Genomic DNA, 15,669 nt, shown 5'->3' with positions numbered 1-15,669 from the left:
TCATATTAATAGAAGTATCATGTCTAGAAAGATTCATAAACATGGCCCTTTAAATGCACCTAACAACAATCAACCAGCAAAAGGCAAACATTCTTTAAGTACAACCTCTGCATGGGTAGCACCAAGAATCTACTAACAGATTGCTGGACGATGAGAAGGTGTATCAGGGGAGCTATGGAGTCACAGAGCAATTGAAGCCAGAAATGACCTTTTAAGATTGTCTAGTCCAGACCCTTCTCAAGCAGGGCCACTTAGAGCTGGTTGTCCAGAAATGTGTCCAGATGGATTCTGAGCACCTCTGACAATGAAGGCTCCACAACCTCTCTGGGGACCTGGATTCCAGATGCAGCCACACCAGTGCTGAGCAGGGTAGAAAATCACCTTCCTTGACCTGCTAGCAATGGACTTCCTAATGTAGCCCAGAATGCTGTTGGCTGCCACTGTCCCAAGAGTGCATTCCTAGTTTATGGTCAGCTTGGAGTACAGCAGAAACAATCTTCCAGTAGCAGTTTTCCAGCTGGTCAGGCCCAAGCCTGTACTCACGCATGGTGTTCCTCCACCAATGCAGGACCTTGCATCTCCCCCTCTTGAACTTCATCAGGCCTGCCCATTTCTCCAGCCTGTCAGGGTCTCTCTAAATGGCATCACACCCAGTCAGTGTATTTACATTCCTCCCAGGATTTTTTACCATCTGCAACCTTACTGGAAGTGCACCTGACCTCATCCTTCAGGTCTTTAATGCAGATGTTACTCAGTACTGAGCTCAGTAGCCACCTCTAGGGTACCATATTAGTGACTGACTTCCAACTGGACTTTGCATCACTGATCACAACCCTCTTGACTCAGTCATTCAGCCACTTTTCCCTCCACCTCACTTGTTTCACCCTTATTTCATCTGCTTGTCTTTGAGGACCTTATGAAAGATTGCTGAAAACCTCTGCAAAGTCAAAGCTATCAGCATCCACTCCTTTCCCTTCAAATCAGCCACATCCTTGTAGAAGGCTGTCAGATTGCATAAGCATGATTTACTCTATCTAAATCCACAATGACTATTCTGGATCCTCTTCTTGTCCTTCCTGTGTATGGAAATCTTTTCTGGGATTAGTTGCTCCATCACCTTTCCAGGGATCCAGGTGAGGCTGACCAGCCTGGAGTTCCCCAAATCCCACTCTTTGCCCTTCTGGAAAAGAGACGTGGTATTTGTTTTTGCTCCACTCTCAGGAACCTTCCAAAGATAGCTGAATTGCCTCACAGTGAAATAAGCCAGTTCCCTCAACAGTCATGTGTGCAATCTACCAGGCCTTATGGACTTGTTTACATCCCTTTTAACGGTTCCTTAATCCGATCACCCTCCACTAAGGGTAAGTCTTTGCTCCAGATTCATAAAGGCATGGAAAGACTGAAGCAAAGAAAGCATTGAGTCCCTCAGCATTTTCTCTGTCTATTATCAGCAGTATTCCAGAACCATTCAGCAGTGGGCTTACATTTTCTCTAGTCTTTCTTTTGCTTCTGATATACTTCTAAAATCTTTTCTTGTTGCCCTTCACATCTCTTGCAAGATTCAAGCCACATGAGCTCTGCCTTTCCTGATACCACCCCTGCACGACTGGACAGTATCTATTACTCCTGGGTTACCTGTCCCTGCTTCCAGGCTGACTGCTTGTTAGGATGGACCAAATTAAATCCTGCAGAAGATCACAAAATCATAGAATAGCCTGAGTTAGAAGGGACTCAGAAGGATCATCAAAGTTCAACTCCTGGCCTGTACTGGACAGCCCCAAGACTCACATGATGTGCATGAGAACATTGCCCAAATGCCTCTTGAACTCTGTCAGGCTTGGTGCTGTAACCTTTCCCCAGGGGAGCCTGTTCCAGTGCCCAGCCATCCTTTGGGTGAAGAACCTTTTCCTGACATCTAAACTTATTCTCCCCAACACAGCTTCTCTCATTCCCTTGGGTCCTGGCCCTGGTCACCAGAAAGAAGACATCAGTGCCTGCTCCTTGGCATCCCCTCATGAGGAAGCTGCAGACTACAATGAGGTCTTCCCTCAGTCTCCTCTTCTCCAGGCTGAATGACCTAGTGATCCCATCCAGTACTCCTATGGCTTCTCCTCTAGGTCCTTCACCATCTTTGTAGCTTTTAGACTCTCTAATAGCTTTATATCTTTCTCCCTGTGCCAAAACTGCACATAGGACTTGACATGAGGGTGCACCAGCACGGAGTGGAGCAGGACAGTGAATTCCATCAACCTGCTCAAGATGCTTCTTGAAGATCAGTCTTGAACTGCTCTTCTTTCCAGGGCTACCGGATACCATAAGATGCTATGTGATTCTTTCAAGCAGATACTGAAACAGGCCAAAGCCTGCTTTCCTGAAGTCTAAGGCTGTGGTCCCTTCTCATGCTCCTGAACTCCACCATATTATGGCCATTAAAGCCAAGGTTCCTCCTAACCTTCATCTCTGCAGCTGGCCTTTGTTTTTAAGTATGACATCCAGTGAAGTATCTCCTCTCATTGACCCCTCCATCACCTATGCACAAAGCTGTTGATTTGTGTTGCACACCAGCAAGTTATGAGGCTGGTTCACCCCTGACAACCTTTGTGTGTTAATGTGAGGCTACTTCCCATTGTCCTAAGGTCTCATCCACTTCTTCCTGATCAGGGGGCTGTGCTGGTTTCAGCTGGAGTAGAGATAATTTCCTTCACAGTGGCTGGTATGGGACTATGTTTTAGATTTATGCTGAGCACAGAGTTAATAATATAGAAATGTTTTTTTTATTGCTGAACAGGGCTTACACAGAACCAAGGCCTTTTCTCCCTTTTCTACTGCCATGCCGTGGAGGAAGTTGGGGTGCAAGGGAGATTGGGAGGACAAACAGATGGGACAGGTGAGCCCAACTCACCAAAGGGATATTCCAGACCATCTGACATCATGCTCAGTACATTAAATGGGGGGAAGAAAGAGGAAGGGGGGGTGACATTTGGAGTGGTGGTGTTTGTCTCCCTAAGTCACTGTTATATGTGCTAGGGCCCTGCTCTCCTGGAGATGGCTGAACACCCGCCTGCCCATGGGAAGGCCTGAATTAATTTCTTGTTTTACTTTGCTTGTGTGTGATTCTTTTGCTTTTCATATTAAACTGTGTTTATTGCAACTCACAATGTCTATCTTTTACCCTTCCAATTCTCTCCCTGATCCTGATGCTGGGGCAGTGAGCAAGCGTTTGCCTGGGGCTTGGCTGCTGGCTGGGGCTAAACCACAACAGTGGCCTAGAGCAGACTTCCTACAGCATCACCCATGTTGGTTTACCTGCCAATCCTGACCTGTACACACTGATCTGGTCATCTCCCATCCCCACAGCAGAGTTCTTTTCTTCCTAGCTGCTGTTTCACATTAAAAATTATGCCTTGCCTTCCAGCATGGCCTTCCCAAAGAGCCACAATTTCTAAATACAACCTTACTGCAAATGCAAAACATTATAGTATCTAATAAAATTTTCATTTATAATCTTAGATAAACATTTTTAAAATCACTTCCATTACTCTGTATTCACCAAATAACACAGGCTAAAGTAGTTTTAGAAAATAAACCAAACTGAATGGAACAAATTACATAGTACAGGTAAAATACACAGCAGTGTATGAGTAAAGCACTACTGCTTGTTATAGACCAAACAAGGAATTGTAGCAAATTAGTTTAATAGTTGACTGCCTCAAAGAAAGGTTATGTTTTCTGTATACATACAGGTAAGTATATGAACATAAACCACAGGGGGGATGTACGACTTATTTCCCAAACATTACATCCCCTAAGGAAATACATTATAATGGCAACAAAAAGTAATGATATGTGTTAGCCATTAGCTATATAATTTGACCCAAAATAAAAACAAAACAAAACCAAACCAAAACATCAACAATCAAAAAACTCCAAACAAAAAAAAAAAAAAAAACAAAAAACACAAAAAACACCAAACCAAACCAACCAACCAAACAAACAAAAACCCCAGTAATTATTACAATTATTCATGTTCACAATTTAAGCTATGCTTGACCAGAGATCAAGATTTTTCAGAGTCTACGAATGAGTGCTTCTTTTCTAAGGATAAACCCTAAACACTTCACATTTTCACAACCTTCGAACCACCCTTTTTAAGGCTTACAGCACACATGCAAAATTAGTGTCTACTTTAAAAAAAATACTTTGTCAAATGTGGAAAAGAAAGAAACAATAGAGTGGGGTAAAAGAGAATTCTGTGGCATTAATTTTGGAAAAATGTTTTGAGAATATATGTAGAATAAATAATCAAATTTTAAGTGATTTTTCAAAAGAAATTAAAAATAAATCTTTTAATGCAACTTAGTGGAAGGTTTATTAAAATAAAGTAGGATCTGTTGCAAGGCAGTTAATTTTTCTAACTTTATTAACTATTTCAGACTCCTTTCTTTCCTTCAGTCTGTGGAGGTGGGGTGAAGGTGAGAGGTTGTTCCACTCTGCTGAATGCAAAAATAATTATTTTAATCTCCAAAGACAGCTTTCAAAAAAATATATTGAATATCAAGTGGCAATTCTGTAGCAGAGCAGGTTTCTCTAAAGGTTAGAACAGATCACATGAGCTACATATGCACAACACCAATTTTTCCTGATTTGTTAGTACCCATCAAGAAAGCAGCACAGCTGCTCCCTGCCTTCTAATATTCCCAGTGAGAGAATATAAAAGAGGGCAACTGGGATGCAATCCCTCAGCTCTCCCATAAAGCCAAAGACCTAGAAAGCAGTGAGCCAGTCCTGCTTTAACTACTGTAGGGTTTGGTACAGGCGTTTTACTTGCTGAAGTAAAAATCTCAAAATCATCAGAGGAGTGAAGTATCTGGGACTCAAACTGGGCTCACTCCTTCTCAGGAGAAGCAGTCTCTGGGACTGGAAAAAACTCCAGCTTTTTTCCCCAGCTTCCCAGGGTCCGGGCATCCAGCAAGCTCCCATGGCACTGGAGAATGACTGCTACCCACCCAGCATAAGGCTGCGTTGTAAAGTCCATCAGCTAAATCTCATCAAAACATTACCCACAGGCAAGCTGAAGCAAGGCCAAATGAGTCATCTGACAAGTGTCATACTTGGTCCCTGCTCTGCTTCAGTGAGCATTTAATTCACATTTATGCAACATGAAGCTGTACCATTGTGGCCAGGAATGTTGACTGCCAGATAATCTTGTGCAGGGAACAGGAATCGTGAGCTTATCTCGTGGTAAATGATGAAACTGAAGAACACAAAGTCGTGAATCACTTTGAAAAGCAAATGCAGTTTCTAATATTCAGGCAGTTTTGTGAATCTATCCATGAACGGGCCATTTGGTGTAGAAAAACATGAATTACTGAAGAAGTGGAGTACTTTTTGTTCTAGTCAGGGAACAACCCGGAAGAAGAGAACCAGTCACATCCATTACATTTGATTTGATCTGAAATAGCAACCAAGCTGAAAAAAACAATTATTCACAGAATAAAGCTGCAAGTTCTCATAGAATCACAAAATAATGTAGGTTGGAAAAGGCCTTTAAAATCACTGAGCTAAATCCTTAACCAAGTACTGCCAAGTCCAACACTAAACCATGTCCCTAAGTGCCACATCTACATGTCTTTTGAATGCTTCCAGGGTTGGTTACGAAATCACTTCCCTGGGCAGCCCGTTTCAGAGCTTGACAATGCTTTCCGTGAAGGAAGTTTTCCTAACATCCAATCTAAGCTTCCCCTAGCGCAACTTTGAGGCCACTTCCTCCCACCCTGTCACCTGGCAGAAGTGACTGACCCCCACCTGGGTACAACCTCCTTTCAGGTGGTTGTAAAGAGCAATAAGGCCCCTCCTCAACCTCCTCTTTTCCAGGCTAACCCCAGCTGCCTCAGCTGCTCTTCATGAGTCTCGTGTTCCAGACCTTTCAGCACCTCCACTGCCCTTCTCTGGACTTGCTTTGGCGCCTCAAAGTCTTTTCTCTAGGGAGGGACCCAAAACTGAGCACAAGATTCGAGATGTGGCCTCAGCAGTGCTGAGCAGTGCTGAGTACAGCAGGATGATCACCGCCCTAGTCCTGCTGGCCATGCTATTGCTGATACAAACCAGGAGTGCAAGGTGGAGGCTGCTAACTGCAATAAAATAGAAGAGATTCTCCCATGCAGAAAAGACTACTACATCCCTAGAGAGTATTTCCATTAGAAGATAGGTCAGGCTGAAAATCTGAGTCCATCACTAAGGACAACTATCTATAAAAGTGAATACTTGAGTAGTGAGCTGTGAGAAGTCTGAAATCTATACAGCTTTCAGCCAGAGTGCTTGGGTGGGAAGCCCAGCTGCTGCTCGGCAGAGCACAGCACAAGTTTAACCTGCTTCACTTCACACCAGCCAAAACTTGAGGCTGCCATAGCAAGAGCTGTACTGGTACCTGTGCCAGCTCAGTTAGGGCTGACTGGGGCACTGTCACTGCGACTGCAGTGCAGGGAAAACCCTGCGTTTTGACTAGGCCTTTTTTCTTCCTGAGTCACAACTGATACCCTGATCCAGAAAAATGACCCCATAATGCACTTATCTAAGAGAAATGCATCAAGGTTCCCATAATGAACTGAGTAGGCCTAATTAAACTCAATCATTTGCAATTTGGGTTCTACCATGGGGCTGACAGGACATCCATTCGTATCCATAAACATTTATGTGTGGATGATGATTGCAGAACAAGGCCAGGAAAGCTACAGGCAGCGAGCTTCCTGTTCACAAAAGCCCAAAGCACACTTTGACTAATATCTCTAATGAAAAAGTAAAAATTGAAATGCCTTCATGATAGCTATGGACAAACACCACAATACTAAACCTTTTTCTACATCTACTCAAACTCGGTAAGGATATTTTTGAGCTCAAGTGGCCGAAAAAACAATGAAAGCACAGACAGAAAAAGATGGGAAAAAGGAGAAAAAGAGATGTTATTCTAGGACTCGTGAAACACTGCAATAAAGCAACTCACGGGAGAAGCAGTAAAATATAAAAAGTGCTTTTGTGTCATTTCTGGTGTAAATCAGTGGGGCTCTGCTGACATTAATGAAGCCAACCCGACTTATGGTAGAGACTGTGTCTCTTTATTTCCTGTGATGGCAACTAATGTCTAAATTCAACAGCAGATACTGTAGAAATATATTATTAAAGATCTACAATAACACAGAACACAAATGTATGTAGTCTGTGCAGGAGAGCGATATTGCATTCATCTTGTGGTCTCATATTGACAGCGGCAATGATACACATAATTAAAATACTAATAACACCTCTGTGAAAGGCAGCACCACAGCATGAAATGAATGCTTCAGAACTACTAGCAGTCACATTTCAGGACAACTAAATATTATAATTTTGTAAGACAAATTTTGATTCAGTTAGCAAGAACTGCAATACGTAATCCACGCCACTCCTAAACGCTAAAATGTTTTAACATTTAACTCATGTCACTCCTGAACTCTAAAAATGTTTTAATAATGTAAATATGCATATAACACGTGGCTAAGAGTTTTGGGCATTTGACAAAGCAAAATATTAACATTCATGTTGCAGACTTAATGCTCCTATCCATCTGACAGGCATAAATACAGAGAATTCGTATGCAAAAAATTTATAATAAAACAGGCAGAGCAATAGCAAAGCTTATTACAGGTCATAACCAGATCATGACTCAGTGCCACTGTGCTGCAAAAAAATTACAGATGTCATTTGTTACTTCCCCTGTGCTCCATGTTTCCTGCTCCCATCTCCTTGTGAGAACAATTCTTTTCCACCTAATCCTTCTCCTTTCATGGTTCCTAATGACTATCTTGTTAAACTCAGTTGAACCAAGTCCTGCCACTCACACTAGTTCCTCCTCAAATTGTGCTGTCCATATTTTTACCTAGCTTTCCCCTCAGCTCTCCATTCTGATGCCCAGCAGTCACTATCAGCATCCTTCTTTTTAGCCGTGTGATTTTTGGACACATTGCATGGACACTACTGCTCCTTCTGTGTTTCTGGCAATTTCCAAAATTTTCAGAAGGCTCTTAAAACAGGAGAGCTTCACAGCAACAACAAAAAGTACATCCCTGGTTGCAAGGGGATGTGTGGGTCATGTTTCAAATATGTCTCAAACACTGGGAACCAAGCTTTGCAATGCACTTTGTCAAAACATCTTCTGATTCTCCAGGAAAGGGAAGATATTTTTCAATATAACAATTAGGTCTCAGAAAAGAGATGGGAACAAAACTTTTCACCTCAGTCAAGGAAAGCATGTAAGGTTACAAATTGCTGGAAAGGGTCTGCTGATGAAAGGTAGCCCTTGTAAAAAGAATGAGATCATGAAGAACTTGATAATTTCATTCAAGTTTTTCCAAGATTTTGTAACGCCCATAGAGCAGTATAGCTTTTTTATAAATCTACAATATCTGGCTTAGACAACCATCCTCATTTACTGCAGAGAAAGCACATATATTTTAAAATGTTAAGTTCCTGAAGTACTGTTAGAAAGAATTAAAATACAATAGTTGTGATGCTAAATTAGAATCCAAACATCACTGAAAAATGGAGAGCAAAACCCTTGTCTAAACTTGTGATACATTGTGCCTCCTTTTCTTTCCCAGAGGTTGATTGACAGAATTTGGAACTGACCACTCTTGGCACTATGTAGTGAACACACACATTATTCTGTTTTCAATGATCTTTTTATTATTTTTTTTAATGCAGACAGAGATTAAGGTGCAGCTGATCAACCAAGAAAAACTAGAAAGCACATAGAGAGAAACAGCTGGCTGTAACACACAGCAGAGTGAGAAGTGCCACAAGTGACAGAGAGGGCTGGTGGGGTGTCATGGGCAGGTGATGGGGAACCATGTGAAAGATCACCACGTTTGACAGGACCCCAACCAATCCTTGGGGAACTGAACTTCCAAGGCCAACCGTGCCAAGGGACAGTATTGGTCTTACTGTGTAAGGCTAATGGCATCTAGGTGATGGTTCACAAACACCATGTTTAGGTGCAGATGCTATGAAAGTGAAACCAGTGAGGAAAAGTGATGTGGAGCATGGCACTGGAGAGACCAGAGACAAGGGTTGGCTGTGGGGAAGACCACAGGTCTTCTGGTGACACAAATTCTGCACAAATATGGGGAGGTTGCGTGTGCATGGGCACACATGACCCAATAGCAAGCACCTGATCAGCAAGATCCAATTGCTGATGGGTAAGAACAGCATCAGGCTGTTCGTACTGGTCTTGTTCATGGGTGGGCTGTTTGTGCTGATGTGGTGCCTGCAGAGGCACTGGTTGCCTGTATGCATATAGTGGTCATCCGTGTCAGTCCAGAGTGTGTTTGCATGCTCAGCCTTATGGGGGGCTGGACCAGGGAACAGGGGACTGCAGCAGCCTGGTGCTATCAGACTAGCATGGGAGGAACCCCTTCTGATGTAGATGGTCACCAATCTGTCTTCTCTTAGAACATTTTCTACATTTGACTAGCATTACTTTAGCTGTTCTACTTTAATTGAAACAATATATATATGTCTAAGAACTCATAAGGAGCATTAGCATTCTATACATTAGGATAAGAAGGGAAAGAGACATTGAGCCAGTCAGAAAGGAGGTCTGATGAAGCATGTGAAACAACCACCAGAACATTCTGGACATATGTAGCCAGTTGCTTTGCTCCAGTGCCAACGCTTGTTTGACACTATTTTATATCTGTATTTCCTCGTGTTACTAGTAGTTACTGTAGGGTGTAGTGGTAGGTGGTACTGTAGGGTCTGTGCTGCAGCGCTGCAAATTGTTGACAGCCTGTACAAGGAAACTGTTGTCTCTACATGCCAGGAAAAGTGTGCTACTGATACTAAAGAGCCAAAATAAAATCCAGTCTTTAAAATAATCTAATAAAACCATCAAAGCCCAAAACTAACACCCTGTGTGAAGGTAACTTGTCGCATTTGACTAAAGAAGCTGATTATTACACAGGTTGCCTGAACTATGGAGGCTTTAGCAACTTGTACCATATGCATGCCAAATGAATTCAAATTGTTGGGTTTTGTTTCTCTGAGGAGCTGTCTAACTAGCACACTTTTAAAGCACCACCATTTATATTACTGGCAGCAAAAGTCTTCTCACTCAAAAATACTACATATATTACCACAATTATGCAGAAGTTCACATAAGCAAAAAGATTCCCTAAATTTTGCTTCAAAAAAATTATATCAGGTACTAGCAATTGCTTTTTTAGATAGGTGGGCAGAAGAGGACAACCAGCATGTCCTGATGAAATTAATAACTGCTGCTGGTTGCTATCAGAAAACAGTATAAAAATCAAAACTTCTAGAAAGAAATAGTCCTTTAACTTGTCCTTATATTTGCAGACCTCTTCTATGTTTTATCCTTTAATAAGATTGATGATAATGCCCATTTTCCAGAGAAAGAAAAACGTTTTGCTGATACTACATATAAACACTTCAGGAAGAAAATGTTTCCTCTCCTATCTTTCAACAAAAGCATTTTTTTAAAATGAGATTATTCATCATTCTCTGACAGAATTTAGGAAAGAGAATTTATGCAGTTTTCCGAAAGCCTGGTCAAATGATATCATTGCCTTGAATATCATCCCATTTAAGTATTTTTATTACCCATATGGTAACTAAAATCACTGATTTTTATTCTGCTTTTATATGACAATCTAAATTGCCTCAAGTAATCTGTCTAACAGAGATAATTAGATATGTTTCATTAATATTTGCAAAAGGTTCTAAGGGCATATAGTGGATTAAGTCTGTTTTGCAAATGTGTTGCTTAGATTTCATGTTCTACATGCTAAAGAAAGAGGTAAAGTGTCACTTGACTTACAGAAAAACAGGAATGGGAATTATCTGGTTTGCCACCATCTCCAATCCCTTGCTGTTTTACAATCTATCATATAAACTGTGTCCCATATTCTCCTTTAAATACTTACCAACAATCATTCTTGTAAATACATTTTGGATTACTCAATTCAGTGCTCTGGCTGCAAACTTGGAAATTAACTCCATTGTTCTAATCTTTAAGGGTCTTCTCTCTTGCAATTTGAATGTATAGTGCCTTTAGGTTTTTTTGGCACAAATTACTTTTTGTTTTAAATATTTCTTGCTTCTTCCTGGTGTTTATTCCCTCTTTATCTTAATTATGCTGTATTAGACAAATCAATGTGTTTTTGTTTCCCCTATTTTTTTCCCTCACCAAAATCATTCTAACAGTAGCTTCTGCATTTGTTACAGTTTGAATCCCCACTCTCAAACATGTCTAGCTGCAATAAATAATACTTCCCTATCTCTACAACAGCATTTTCCAGTGACATACTCAAATGATGATATTTGGATTTCTCTCAGCAAATCAGGTAATAAATCAAGATTCCTCTCCTCAGTTGTTTGAACAATTACTTTTAGATCATTGGAAAGATTTGTTATTAATCCTTAATCATGTCTTTGTGTAAAGAACACAGACACACATAGTAAAATTCAGAGGTCTTCAATGCTTTCTGTATGGATAAAGAGCCACTGTAAGAACTAATTCATGCTACACTTCTGCAAACCTCACTACAGGCCTCTAATTTCTGCTTTTTATGAAGTTCTCGATGTTGGTCAGTCCTTTGAACCTTTCCTTACACATCTGTTGCTTTTTATGCAGTGTATTTACAGATGTGGTCATTCAGCTGATTATGCCTATCTTCTAACAGTTTTCAGGTGCATGCATATCACTCAAAGACCTGAGACTTTATAAACTGGACTATAAATCCAGATGATTAAAAATGTTTTCCTTAAATATGTAACACGCTTTTTGCAATTCTTAGCATCAGCACTGTACAAGTGCAGAGATGTATCTATGTGTGTATTTACACTCATACCTGTCTCTCATACTCGCACACTACTCTATGCTATCATGCTGAATCTTGAAACTGGGACTGGAATAAACCCCTCCTGGCTGGCTTCTGCTGCCTCTCTCTCCTCTACCTTCGAATTTTTACCGTGAGAATCCCCCTAAGTCTCATATATATCCACATTTAGCTCTCCAGTAAAAGCAATGCTCTTCAGATTTATTGCAAGCAGCAGCCTTTCCATAATGCAGCCAATAGACCACTTGCAAGTACTGTCTTGCAAAGCTATCCCAAAATAATTTTAGAGTAGCAAAGTCAGGTTCAAGTAGCAGCTTAGCTGTTGTAGCAGAAAGATCAGTCCAAGTTGTAAAACCTGCTTGAGAAACCAAATAAATTTTTAGATTGTCCATGCTAACCTTTATGGTAGCCTAGGAATGACAGACAATGCATGGAACTCAAAAGCTCATTAGGAAATAAGACACTGATTGGTTAGTGCAAATACTTTATTTTACTCTTCCATGTAGCAGAGGCATTCAGCATTTGTGCTGTACTCTATAAAAATTTAGCCAAACACTTGACATAAAATCACTTTTCTATCATTAATATTTACATTAAAACATCATTATTACTTTAAAATATGGCACAATACTTAGTCTGGCAACATGTGGATAACTTAGCTTTTTAATTTGTCACTGAATGGTACTTAAGAAAAAATGCACATTCAGTTCTTAAGCTTTAACAGAGATCTGGGGAGGAGAGGGTGACAGTAAATCCCTCCTTAAAAAATTCACTTAATCTTTTCATGCTTTAGATTTGCAACCCATAATGAGAATCAAGTCAGTGTCTCTAGCATCTGCTAATTAAAATGTAACCACTTAGTCCATGAGGATCCCAATTTTATGTGGCAGACTTCCTGTAGTCCTGTAGTATAAACAAAAAAAACCAAAAAAACCAAACCAAAACCAAACCAAAGCAATCAAAAAAAAAAAAAAAAAAAAAAACCAAAAACAAACAAACAAACCCCCCAAAAACAATAACAGAAAAAGAACTCCAGTGACCAAAACCCTGAATTTTTTGAGCAAATTTCTCTGGAAGTTCTACTGATCAATTCTTTAAATGTGAGTTCAAGGTCAAACAATAGCACTATTAAGCTAACTGCTATCTGGCTGTTTCACATTGACAAATCTTGAGCATGGGCAGTCATGACATCCTTTCTTTCTAAGACTGGCTGGGATATGCCAGCTCACTCTGAGTACAGCTTGTTGGAAAAGAAGCTTATGGAAAACATCAAGCTACCCAGCCAAACTGCCCCCTCCAAGCAGCTCCACGTGAAGCCCTGTCCTGTCACTCTCCCTAACGGTGCCCAGGCTTTCAGCACGGGGCTCAATTGCCTATGCAAGTCACAGAGGCAAGGCTGGGAAACCAGCTGTGCATCCATTACACATTATGTTCAGGTGATAGGTTCCTCCTTCAGGAACAGTGTTCCTGAAGGCTCATGCCATGAAAGCAGCTGTTTCTATGATCTGCCCATTAGCTTGCACTTGCGTTAATTAATTCTAGTCAGGGAAACAGGACTGTCTTAGATGGAGCTTGAGTATGCTGACGTTGGGATTTCTCTTACCAGGCACTGTTCAAAGTGTTTTGGAAACTTCTGGCTAGTCATAGTGTGACACTCTGGGGACCCAAATATTTTTCAAGACATAGCCACAATTTTGGCCCGTGTTTGAAGGCATTGAAACCCCTATTTTTATATGTATATTTTAACTAAAAAGTTAAAATTGTAAAGTTACAACTTGTCAGTGTGCAACACCATTGCTATGCTTACGGTTTCCTTCTCAGAGAATGATCGTTAGCTCGTACTTCCATGGGACCCTGTTAAAAGGGTGGAACTGCATCTTCATTGGATGCTGGCAACAGGAAATTATGCAACAAAACCTCTAAATGTCATTACCGTGAGCTGCCAAAATCAGCCCCTCTGGCCCAACCCAAGATGTCTTTTATCAGTATGGCTTTTTGCCAAGTCTCTTCTGTCCAGCTCAAGGCACTGACTGGATTAAACAAAACCAATAAACACAGCAGCAAGAAGAAAACACTGCACAAAAGGGATTATAAGCAGGAACAAAAATATGAAGTGTCTCTTTTGATCCCAGGTAAAACTGTTGTTCCCACCTGGTCAAGCCCAGGAACTGCATTATCTAAAACAGCAGTCCTCAGAAACTCTCTTTATCTTTGAAGTTGTTTCTTACAACACCTCCTCCATAAACCCCTGACTTTCTGATTTACCTGAAGTTTCATCAACGTTTCAGAACTTCTTCCTTCTACATTTGCTGGATGTTTATGCCAGGAGCTAACTTTACCATGGGCTTCTTCTTTTTTTGAATGGTAAAAGAGTGCAGCCATAAACAGACACTCTACACTCATTCCTACCAAATGTGCTTAGTATTAATCTCTTCCTTTAGGAACGTACCACTTACGATGACTTTTAGATAGATCTGCCATATTTATTATGAATTTTTAACAAAAGTTTTTCATCCCAAGATGCAAAGAGAAAAAATTGCATCTCAATATGCAAGGAAGGACATGCTAACATAAAGCTGAGTGTCAGACAACTAGGACAATTGAAGCACAGCTAAAAAGCCTGTCTCTTTACACACAGAGACCTAAGCTTGTGTTTGAAATGAACAGGGAATCAAGACTGTTTAGGCTCCCACATTCAAAAGCAGACAACAAAATGTAGCCTGACAGGGTAGGTAAATTCTAATTCCAAATGAAGAGGTTCATTTGTGAGTCCATCTACAACTTGGTCTCATAAAATATTTTCCAAATGTCTTATCTGTGAGGGTAGGAAGTCCATCCTGCCACAAAGAATGAGAACAGCATGAGTCCAAGACCAACCTCAAAGTAGTAAGCACTAGTGGTGGGAAGCCTGCACCTTTCATCTCAACATATTGTGAGCTCAAAATACTGAAATAATATTCAGAATGCAGAAGCACTGCAGAGTTTGCAAGTGCCTAATACAGGATGAAGAGCTACAGCTCACTTCCACTTCCCACAGTTTGACAGAAAAGCAACTCTCCTATCAAGACAGGCTAGGAAACATGAGATTGTTCAGTCTGGGGAAGAGAAGGCTCCAGGAAGACATTAGAGCAGCCTTCCAGTACATTAAGGGGCCCTATGGGAGAGCTGGAGAAAGCCATTTTACAAGGACTTTCAATGACAGGACAAGCTGCAGACAAGGAGCAGTGGTTTTAATCTGAAAGAGGCTAGATTTAGATTAGGTACTAGGAAGAAATTCTTTACTCTGAGGGCAGTGAGGCTGGAAGACACAGGTTGCCCAAAAAAGCTCTGGATGCCTCATTGCTGGAAGTTTTCAAGGGCAGGCTGGATGCAGCCCTGAGCAACTGCGCTGGTTGGTCTAGTGAAAGGTGTCCCTGTGCACAGCAGGTGGTTGGAACTGACTGATCTTTAAGGTCCCTTCCAAGTCTTTCTAGGTCCCTAGGAACCAAACCAGTCTAAGAAAAGAAAAACAAACCAACCCTAAGCCACATAACGGAAAGCTGAAAACTACACATGCCAACAGATGTGCATTTCCAGTAGTTTTAATAAATACACATAAAAAAGCTAGGAATAGAGTCAGAGAGAATCAGAAAGATGTTAGGATTGATTAAAGCATCATCCTATGTCTTCACTGAATATCAGTAGGACAGGCAGTAGATAGGTATATCTGCACTATAACTTTAGAAGTAAATTTCTCATTAAAAATATTACTTGATAGCAGAACTGCAATTAACCTTCT

At 40.9% G+C, this 15,669-nt stretch overlaps 1 protein-coding gene across 5 annotated transcripts in view; it reads right to left on the bottom strand.

Annotated features, from left to right (window-relative positions):
• FRMPD4 (FERM and PDZ domain containing 4) overlaps nt 1–15,669 on the bottom strand; it is a 330,978-nt gene that overhangs the window by 83,173 nt on the left and 232,136 nt on the right. The gene's annotated exons all lie outside the window — the stretch shown is intronic.

This window comes from Motacilla alba, chromosome 1 (assembly GCF_015832195.1).
Source record: "Motacilla alba alba isolate MOTALB_02 chromosome 1, Motacilla_alba_V1.0_pri, whole genome shotgun sequence".
NCBI classification, from domain to species: domain Eukaryota; kingdom Metazoa; phylum Chordata; class Aves; order Passeriformes; family Motacillidae; genus Motacilla; species Motacilla alba.
The sequence above is the reverse complement of the archived record's forward strand: the minus strand, read 5'-3'. Positions and strand labels throughout refer to the sequence as shown.